At 39.2% G+C, this 10,119-nt stretch overlaps 2 long non-coding RNA genes across 3 annotated transcripts; both read right to left on the minus strand.

Moving 5' to 3' along the window:
• Positions 1-1,870: 1,870 nt before the first annotated feature.
• Positions 1,871-6,458, minus strand: LOC124254635. The gene is made up of 8 exons (XR_006892507.1): positions 6,347-6,458; positions 5,926-6,072; positions 5,516-5,543; positions 5,268-5,307; positions 4,799-4,885; positions 4,310-4,417; positions 3,458-4,175; positions 1,871-3,360 (listed from the first exon to the last, which is right to left on the minus strand). It is a non-coding gene; the product is annotated as an uncharacterized LOC124254635 (long non-coding RNA).
• A 100-nt stretch (positions 6,459-6,558) lies between these two features.
• On the minus strand, positions 6,559-9,826 carry LOC124254636. Of its 2 annotated transcripts, none has more exons than XR_006892508.1 (3): positions 9,538-9,826; positions 8,383-8,572; positions 6,559-8,004 (listed from the first exon to the last, which is right to left on the minus strand). It is a non-coding gene; the product is annotated as an uncharacterized LOC124254636 (long non-coding RNA). The 2 variants fall into 2 exon arrangements; XR_006892509.1 differs by having other exon boundaries at positions 8,291-8,572.
• Between the last annotated feature and the right edge of the window lie 293 nt (positions 9,827-10,119).

A 10,119-nucleotide genomic window follows, 5' to 3' on the forward strand; every position in this document is an offset into this window, starting at 1 on the left:
CCCGCTCTATCAAAAACTTATTTCCTAAACTGCCAAGCCTGGTTCCACCACTTGGAATCAGGATCAAACCACACATATCTGCAGCTAAAATTGATCTCGACATCATTGCACCATACCGACTTCTGTCCCCACCACCATGGCAAATGGTGAAACCACAGGTCGATCTTACCCTCACCAAACTCAAAAAGTCTGAAACAAATCCCTTGGTGTTCCAACAGGAATACAACCAGTTACGTTCGAAGTATAACACTCACAGATCCATTTTCACAGACGGATCCAAGGACGATGGCCAAGTTGCCAGCGCTACAGTCATTGGAGCCAAGACTGTCTCCTCTAGGATCCCCGACAACAGTTCCATTTTCACCGCTGAAGCCAAAGCTATCTTCTCAGCTTTGACCTACATTCAACAGCAAAATCAGTCCAAAAACTTCATCATATTTACAGATTCATTATCCTGCCTTCAAGCACTTCTAAACGTGACTTCAAGTCACCCAATCATCCTGGACTTATTAGAACTGTACAACGACCTTTCTACTAGCCAATATGACATCATCCTCTGCTGGTTGCCGGGTCACGTCGGCATAGCAGGTAACACTAAGGCCGATGCTGCAGCAAAAGCAGCTCTCGAAAAGCCCCTATCTCCACTGCTAATCCCGTACAGTGACTTCAAACCCACTATCAAAAGCTATACTCGGGACCTGATGCAAAAAAGGTGGGACACTCAAGTAGGAAGAAACAAACTCCATGAATTGAAGCCAACAATCGGTTATACCTACTTGGGTTGTCAGTCAAGACGCGATGAGGTAATTTTACGACGATGTCGTATTGGCCACAGTCGATTTACACATGACTATCTGCTGAAAACGGATGGGGATGGACCCCCCATGTGTGTCTCTTGCGATGAGGTGTTCACCGTCAAGCATATTCTGCTTGAATGCGTGGACTTATCGCCTGCGGCAGGGACTCACATTATGATGCAACAAACCTAAAAGATCTGTTCTCACGCGTGAGCGCCCATCTGATACTGAACTACCTGAGGGAAGTTGATCTGTATCATAAACTGTAACTGTGAAATGTAACAACCATAAATTGTAACTATGAAATGTAACAAACCGCCTGCCTATAAATTTGATGCTATGATTTTTTCTGCTTTCGAATGACAATGCAATAAATAAATGTCTTTGAAAAAAACTCATTCCGAGTATGTACTTACAATATTTACTAATGCAAACTTGTTCTCGTCACTATATGGCTGGAAAATGACGATGTGACGTAAAGCTCAACTCAACTCAACTCAACTCAACTTTAAAACGTTACTCCAGCCAGAAAAATACTTATCAATAATTACAACATATAGTTTGAGAACAATGTTCGTAAAGTATCGTTTAGGTTTGTTATCTTTAATGATTAATGAGGGTAGAAAAACCTCTGTCCAGAAAGAAAATCGATACTGTCCTTTATGTAATTCATTTTACCCTGATATGTCCTTGTTATCACGAATTAAGACAGAAATATATACCGCACCATCTTCTTGCAAAGCAGCCCCATTATGCATATATATCTTTGTTACACAAACCAATAATGAAACTATTCTTGCTCAATTGTCCTTATATATAAAATATGCATTAGCTAAAAGAGATCTTCTTATAAAGCGAATTGTATACCCTTAAATATATATGTAAATATCCAGAACATTCCTTTATCACTGTAACTCTCATGTTTATGGGCTGGAGGCCTTTCATACAATAAACATCTTTTGACTTTTGACTTGACTGGTATAGTTCCTGGGATCAAATGTCGCTCAGGATCAAAGCGCTCCTTCGGGGGTCAGATCAATGCCTCTTAGGATCAAATCTCATAAGAAGCCCAAAATACACAATGCATATATTATGGGATGAGATAACTCAAAAAGGGGTACAAAGTGCCACATTACTGAGAAATAGATCCATTGTATCGTGTGCGTGGGTGTATGGTGTGTGAGGGTGGTATTTACATGCTCCATTTGAGAGGTATGTCAAGCTCCTGGCAAAGACAATTTCCCTTTCGTATTTGTGCCACACCACTCCGGCTACCCCTTCCTATAACTAGAGGAGTAAGTCATCCTCGTCAAACACTAACACACACCTGTAAGACACCAATATGTGGCGCATGATACCCTGTTATTTACAGTTGTCATCAAGAAGACTGAAAAATGCATGAACATGGCTTGGTTGATAAGAAGTCATGCAGCTACTCTCCCGTGTATACGTTTACAAATGTCTAGACAGATTTACATATTTTATAAGTAATATGTAAATAGTGACACTAAAGTCAGCAAAGGAAAACATCAGGGTCTGGCACAGTTGGCGCCCTGACGACATGCAACTATTATAAGATAACAGTCCCACGTTGACCTGTCCGTCCTTTGTGCCGGTATCTAAAATTACCTTGAAGCTAAGGAGCATGAACTGATATAAACGGAATCGTATGTCAAGGTCCTCAATCAAAATAAATTCAAGCAATGAATTCATGTTCAAGTAAATAAACTACTGATACTGGTCAATGATCCAGTGTAGATGTAATATCATCATTCCTGAAACAGGTTCGGGGAGTAAATGTGGTAACAGACATTACCCCTGCTTTGACTGAATGTTAAATTACAGCTATGCACTCGAAGATCCGTCAGTTTAAGCCTTGAGTCGGATCATCCACACACACGACAACATAGGTGTTTGACGGGGCTAGGTCCAAAACCAAAAGCACCGTTATTCCTTTATGTAAAGGATATACTTCAACGGATGGTGCCATTCAACTGAATATCAATTCCACTGATTCTTTTCGTTTGTTTTTTAACCTACAGTGACATTATGCTATTCTGGGGATAGATTTTGACCTATCAATGTATTGTTATGTATTACCTATCTCCTGGAGGTAAACAACACCTGCTCATGTTTTACAACACTTACACGAAAGTTTTACCGACGTTAAAACCTGTGCCAGTTTGATTGATGTGTACATTCTTTCAAAAGGATTTGAAATAATAATTCACGACGTACGCAGACCCTACAAACAGTTACTTGGTTGGTGTAAAGTAGCAAAATGAGATTCAGCATGCACAAAACGACAGAATATATGTGTAAACAATACAGCAGGAACGGAGTTTTACATTAAACTTAATCCTTTGGTATGTCTGTGTGTTTGTGTGTGTGTCTGTGTGTGTGTGTCTGTGTGTTATTTGCAGAGTACAATAACTGTACATCTTCATTACATATCATTCGGCTTGAGTTCTTTACTGATTCATGTGGTAATAAATCATGTTTCTTTGATACGCTGTGTGTGTAATGATTTCATCAGTTTATAGCTGATGATATTGCTAAGATACTGTAAACGTATTATATTTTCGCGCAGGTTTTATTTTTCGCGCTTTCGCGCAAAACATTTTAGCGCGAAGATTTATACACCGCGAATAAACCTATACTTTGGGGACGCAGTGCGAAAATATGTACATGTGTAGTTCTAATTGCACCATGTAAATCAATGTGTATGTTTCCACTAGGCATTTACGGTAATTCAAACTTGAAAATATAGAAAGTTTGATTGACGCTATATGCCTTGTATTCAGCAATGTGTTCTACGCCATATAGCTGAAATATTGCTGAGTGTGGCTTAAAACTAAAATCACTCATTCACTCAGTAATGTGTTCTCTTAACTTGAAACAAGGAATATTGGGAAGCAGCTTCACCCAGGAAGAGACTTGGCAAATAATGCCCCACATACCAATATCACTGTTGTTGTCCTTAATCTAGTGATTGTATATGGAGGTCTATACAATATATATGGAATACATGTACATTGAAGTCTGTTTGGAACAATATTCTCCATTCTTTAAAGTTTGTACCAAAGCACTTTGTACAACAACATGTTTCTGAATCAAATCCTATGAGAAAGTATGCACACAAAGTTGCAATATTGTAGTGGATCATAATCTGTGTGTAACGGGTTGTACTCAGAGAGATGTTTCAAGAGAGACTTCAGTTCCTGAAGATGATTTCAGGAGAAATATTAAAACGTGCTAATGATGTAATATATGGACGCCTGACTTAAGTGAACACTGTCTGCAAAGTTATCCTTTCATCTTTGCTTGCCTTATTCAGTTTGTTTCATCTTGTTGATTGCACATTGGCGTACGTCGGATCTGGAACAATTAATATAATGGGTCCAGCTGCACGTTATGCCAACAACAGAACACTTTCAACAAGGACGGGAGACTAATGTTCACAGGTTATAAATCACAGGTTCACAGAAAGTAGATTGGAATAAATGTTTCACCTTTTACTTTCCTGTCAATGTTTTCGTACGTATGTAACGCCACAGTTTCGTAGGTGGCTGGCGACCTTTCCTGTAGACCTTCATACTCCGGCTCATGTGTCACACGACCTTTGTAACATGAAGAGTCCATATACTTTATCACCTTCTACATACATAAAGACGATTGTGCAGCTATACCGTTTGAAATATAGAACGTCAGTGCAAAAGACTACCCAGTATTGACGATACTGAAAACACGCGATGACACCAGGCGAATAGGGAATCATGTCCTGCCCTACCGACAGCACCTGCCATTCACAACATTTACCATATATGCATATATTGTATGTTTCCTGGAGAATTTGATTGCTATCAGCTGGTTTGTACTCAACGATAATACTGGTCTCCAACATACAGACATGTCTATTTCAAAACCAGGTTAGAACTGATCTATCATTGCTTATTGACACTTGACAAGTCAAAAATTATTCATGTAAGTCATTAACTCACCTTTTGTGTTTTCATAGATCTTCAACTGGGAATATGGCTGTGAGACACACTCCTCAAACCAGGCATACTGACTAAGGTCCTGGATATCTGAAGTGTTGCAGACAGAATACAAAATGTTTGTAAGAGCAGCGGGCTTATACTGAGGAACTATATGAAGGACCCCTTCACAAAACAATACTTTGTTCAGGACAGCCTCGGGTTTATTTAAAATATATTAGTAGAATGTTGTGTATGGAATATCCGGATACCAAATCTAAATTGAGTGATTGCTTATGGAATTGTAAGGTTCTTTTACAGTGAAGGCTCTTAATTTTGACCTTGCATAGCAGCATGTTATTGAAGATCATACAAATCACTTCCTTTATATCTTCCGGGTTTTCTAGATATTTGATATGATACTGTATTCTGTGCTACCTATTGAACTGTTTACTGTACAAGATCAAATCAAATACCAGAATATATGTATTACCTGAGTTTTCATTATTATCAATTGTTCGCTCCCCGTGTCTCTGAGAGAACAATACAAACATCGATATAAAAGAAACCTTTCTATCGAACAATTGATTTTGATTGTTGTTTGCCTTGATTAGAGAGCATGAGAAGAATGCCTTGAATCGATAAAATCTTTGCATAAAAGTGTTCTTTGCTTTTTCTGTAAAAGAGCTACATATATACAAAATAATTCCACCCTATTACAAAGTGCTTTGGACAACTTACCACTCTTGGATCTGAGCAACAGTTTTACCTGTAGTAAATAATGCATCTCATCACAGTGGAATCACCAAAAGCATCCTTCAAGCACATTAATACAGTTTACGTATTGAACCTCTTAAACTCGGCAGGTAATAACATCTATATAGTTTACATTAAATGTTTTAATATATGATTAGATACATTTATCAGATAACGCCATCCTATGACTAATGCACTCAACTATCCTTCTGAAGCACAGGCGTTGCACTATCTGTGAAAAAATACGGCGCAGCAATTTGCTAGGCAGGGCTGCGTCCTTCAGGAATGCTACAAACATATCATCTTGGATTTACTTGCCTATCCCTTGTTGTAATGTTTAACTGATGGAAGACATCGGAGAAACCGCAGAAAGCCTCCATCATTGTCCACATTACCTCGATCACGTGTTGACAATAGGTGAGGTCTTCTACGATAGAACAGCGCTGCCACCAACACTATGATAATGATGATGCATATCCCTAGCCCCACACCAAGTCCACCTCCAAGTGATGACTCTGAGGCATCTGTCTGGTTTGGAGCAGCTACACAACATGAAAGTGTACGTTAATTTTCTCTCATTTCGTTGCAATGACATCAGAATGATAATTAATCTATTTTAGAGACGTTTGATACGTGATATAGTATCTTGCCACAAGAACACCCCACCCCTGGTACTAATGTTTAAATGCACATTTAGGCAACATGTGGTCACTATACTTGTCTAGGTTTACTATGTTACAAGTACTACTGTGACTGTAGGCATATGCATATATTTCCAACCCTCATAAACTATTCTGTTTTATGTATTATACTTACATTTTGTGTCCTGTGACTCGACCCGTGTGAACGGCCCCTCGTTGTTCTGATCCTGGTGTTCCTGGCCTTCACCTTGAACTCATATCTAGTTCCTGGCTGGAGGCTCAGACGTCAGCCCCATCATGACCAAGTCGCATTGAACCATTTCAAGCTAAAACTTAAAATGAAAAATACTTTCATCTGGAACATGATGTCTGTTTTTTTACTTTTTGGGAATTTCCAATTATGTATAAAAGCTTGATTTACAAAAATATTTACACTGTCTGTGTAAATGTATATCACAGTGTACATTTCTGACCAGTGACATTATCAATAGTCTTTATTTTGAGTGAAAGATACAAATTCAACACCAGAAAGATAACCAGCTTCTATTATCCACTGAAACAGTTCCCACTGGGCCTAAATTGCAAAATATATGATATATAAATAGGGATGTAATGCATTACAGTGAGGTAATTCTATTACGTTGTTTCACGTAAGATTTGATAGAGTGAGTGGAGTGAGTCAATATTTAACGTCACATCGGCAATATCCCAGCCATATCGTGACGAAAACAATTTATACAATAAAAATGAAACAGAAATGAAAAGAGATTCGATGGAACTTTATGACATCATATTTGAAAAATACTCACTTATACTAATTACGTAACTTATATAAGCAGTATTATGGACATGTTGATGCTTTTAGTTACATTATCTTGTTGATCACCGCATTAATCTCTCTTCTCTCATTAAATCAAGAGAAACCACCACTTGTAAAAAATGCAGTGTCTTGTCACTAGATATAGAACCAAGACACGTTTTGGAAGCTTAACTACTGTTACTACAAGGTGAATATTACTGCTATTGCATCTTATAAAACCATTGAAATTCTCCTGAATGCTGAACTGTTATTCTAATGCGCTTTGCCAATACATTATACTGCAGTAATTTGTACTGATTTGCAAACCTAGTTCAATTTTCATATACTTGTTAAGTGTTTAACTATAGTTGGTATATATTTGTATCACACTGTATTCTTGTAAGTGTAGATTTCTTGTGTGAAATTTGAAAGTTGCCACTTAACAGAGTGATGACACCAGGTCTTGGAGGAAAGGATAGCACCCGCCATTCGGACAATTTTCACCAATAAGGAAGTGTTTGTTGGGTGGAGCCGCACTTCTGCCATTCTGCAAACAAGAAATGTAGACCTGAAAACGGAAAACCTCCTCTGACTTATTTCAAGGAAACTAAATTCAAACCCGATATGTTATGTTGTAAAATGACATATGTACAAATTTTGCTGATAATGAATTTAAAAAGACAAACGTTTGTTTTTTTAAACTACCTGCTGCTGTCAAGCTGACCTCTGATGAGTTACAGCCAACTACATTACACACAGTGACTGTGTAGACTCCGATGTCCTGTTCTTGGAAGTTCTTGATGTCCAGAGAGACACTGAAGCCGGCATGTTGCACCTCCTTGTTGTTCTTCCTCAGTGTCACCTTCCTTGACCTGACTGAACCTGACCTGTTGACGGGGTGTCCAGTGGTCCAAATGTCCAGTTGTATGATGTGTAGTTCACCTCACTGTTGCAGAAATTCTGAACCAATGTTGTGTTTGTTCCTACTTCAGCACCGAATATTTGTTTGGAATCTTCAGTAAACTTCGGACGAGCTTGGAAGTTTATATCATGTTTATGTATCAGATGCCTTATACATAACATAACACCTCTTTGTGTCGTCGTTATCATCTTACCTTTAGTATAATAATTACACACTGCATGTTTGATTGATTGTTTCTCGTGACATGTAGCAGGTCCCACTGTGTGTTTCTCTACACTCATATATAAAGCACGCTTACCCTTAACACACACTGATTCTATTCCTCTGTACTACTACTATATTATCCCTGTCTGTGACAGTGTTGTCTACTCTACACTCATACACAAATGTACACCTACCTCTAACATTGACTCTCTTCCTCTGTACTAACACATCATTCCTGTCTGTGACAGTGTTGTCTACTCTACACTCATACACAAAATACACCTACCTCTAACATTGACACTGACTCTCTTCCTCTGTACTAACACATCGTTCCTGTCTGTGACAGTGTTGTCTACTCTACACTCATACACAATGTACACCTACCTATAACACTGACTCTCTTCCTCTGTACTAACACATCATTCCTGTCTGTGACGGTGTTGTCCAATCTTCACTCATACACAAAGTACACCTACCTCTAACTGACTGACTCTCTTCCTCTGTACTAACACATCATCATTCCTGTCTGTGACAGTGTTGTCTACTCTACACTTATACACAAAATACACCTACCTCTAACACTGACACTGACTCTCTTCCTCTGTACTAACACATCGTTCCTGTCAGTGTCAGTGACTGTCTTGTTCACCCTACACTCATACACAAAAGTACACCTACCTCTAACACTGACTCTCTTCCTCTGTACTAACACATCATTCCTGTCTGTGACAGTGTTGTCTACTCTACACTTATACACAAAATACACCTACCTCTAACACTGACACTGACTCTCTTCCTCTGTACTAACACATCATTCCTGTCTGTGGTGGTGTTGTCCAATTTACACTAATACACAAAGTACATTTACCTCTTACACTGACACTGACTCTCTTCCTCTATACTAACACATCATTCCTGTATGTGACGGAGTTATCCAATCTACACTCATACACAAAGTACTCCTACCTCTAACACTCACTCTCTTCCTCTGTACTAACACATCATTCCTGTCTGTGACAGTGTTATCCCTTGTACACTCATACACATGAAACACCTACCTATAACATTGACACTGACTCTCTTCCTTTGTACTAACACATCATTCCTGTCTGTGACAGGAGTTGTCCCATCTACACTCATACAAAAGTACACCTACCTCTAACACACTGGCTCTCATCCTCTGTCCTACCACATTATTCCTGTCTGTGACAGTGTTGTCCACTCTACTCTCATACACAAAGTACACCTACCTCTAACATTGACACTGACTCTCTTCCTCTGTACTGACACATCATTCCTGTATGTGACGGAGTTGTCCAATCTACCTTCATACACAAAGTACACCTACCTCCTAACACTCACTCTCTTCCTCTGTACCAACACATTATTCCTGTCTGTGACAGTGTTGTCCACTCTACTCTCATACACAAAGTACACCTACCTCTAACATTGACACTGACTCTCTTCCTCTGTACTAACACATCATTCCTGTCTGTGACGGAGTTGTCCGTCCACTCTACACACATACACTCCTGTGTCCAGGTAGGTGGCAGCACCAACACTCCATGTGTAGACACCTCCAGTTAGTGTTCCAGCTCAGGTGTCAACTGAAGTATTTCCTCAGTACTGAATGAAACTACCAAAGGTGTATGAGGCAGGGACGACATCTGGCTTCACACTGTCAGTGTCTGTCCCTCTGTGATGTCCACGGGTTTGAAGGTGATGTCAGGTGCAACAGTTAGATCATTATATCTCCTGGTGCCTCTCCCACCATGCCTAGATAAAACATATGGTTACATTCCAAAGAACATGCATTGCCTAAAAATACGCTCTGAACGGTCAATACACTACTTTAAAAGCGGCATATATACATTTTGAAAGCATTGATTTTGAATGCATATAAGGTCAGGGATCCGAAAACAACTATGAGTATTAAAGGGTGTACAGAAGATACATGGTGTTACATGGTGATGATTTGAACACGGGATTTCACACAGGATTTCGCCAGGCCATTTCGTGGAGG

The sequence above is a fragment of the Haliotis rubra genome, unplaced genomic scaffold (assembly GCF_003918875.1).
Source record: "Haliotis rubra isolate DU_JTF1 unplaced genomic scaffold, ASM391887v1 Scf578, whole genome shotgun sequence".
Classification (NCBI taxonomy): domain Eukaryota; kingdom Metazoa; phylum Mollusca; class Gastropoda; order Lepetellida; family Haliotidae; genus Haliotis; species Haliotis rubra.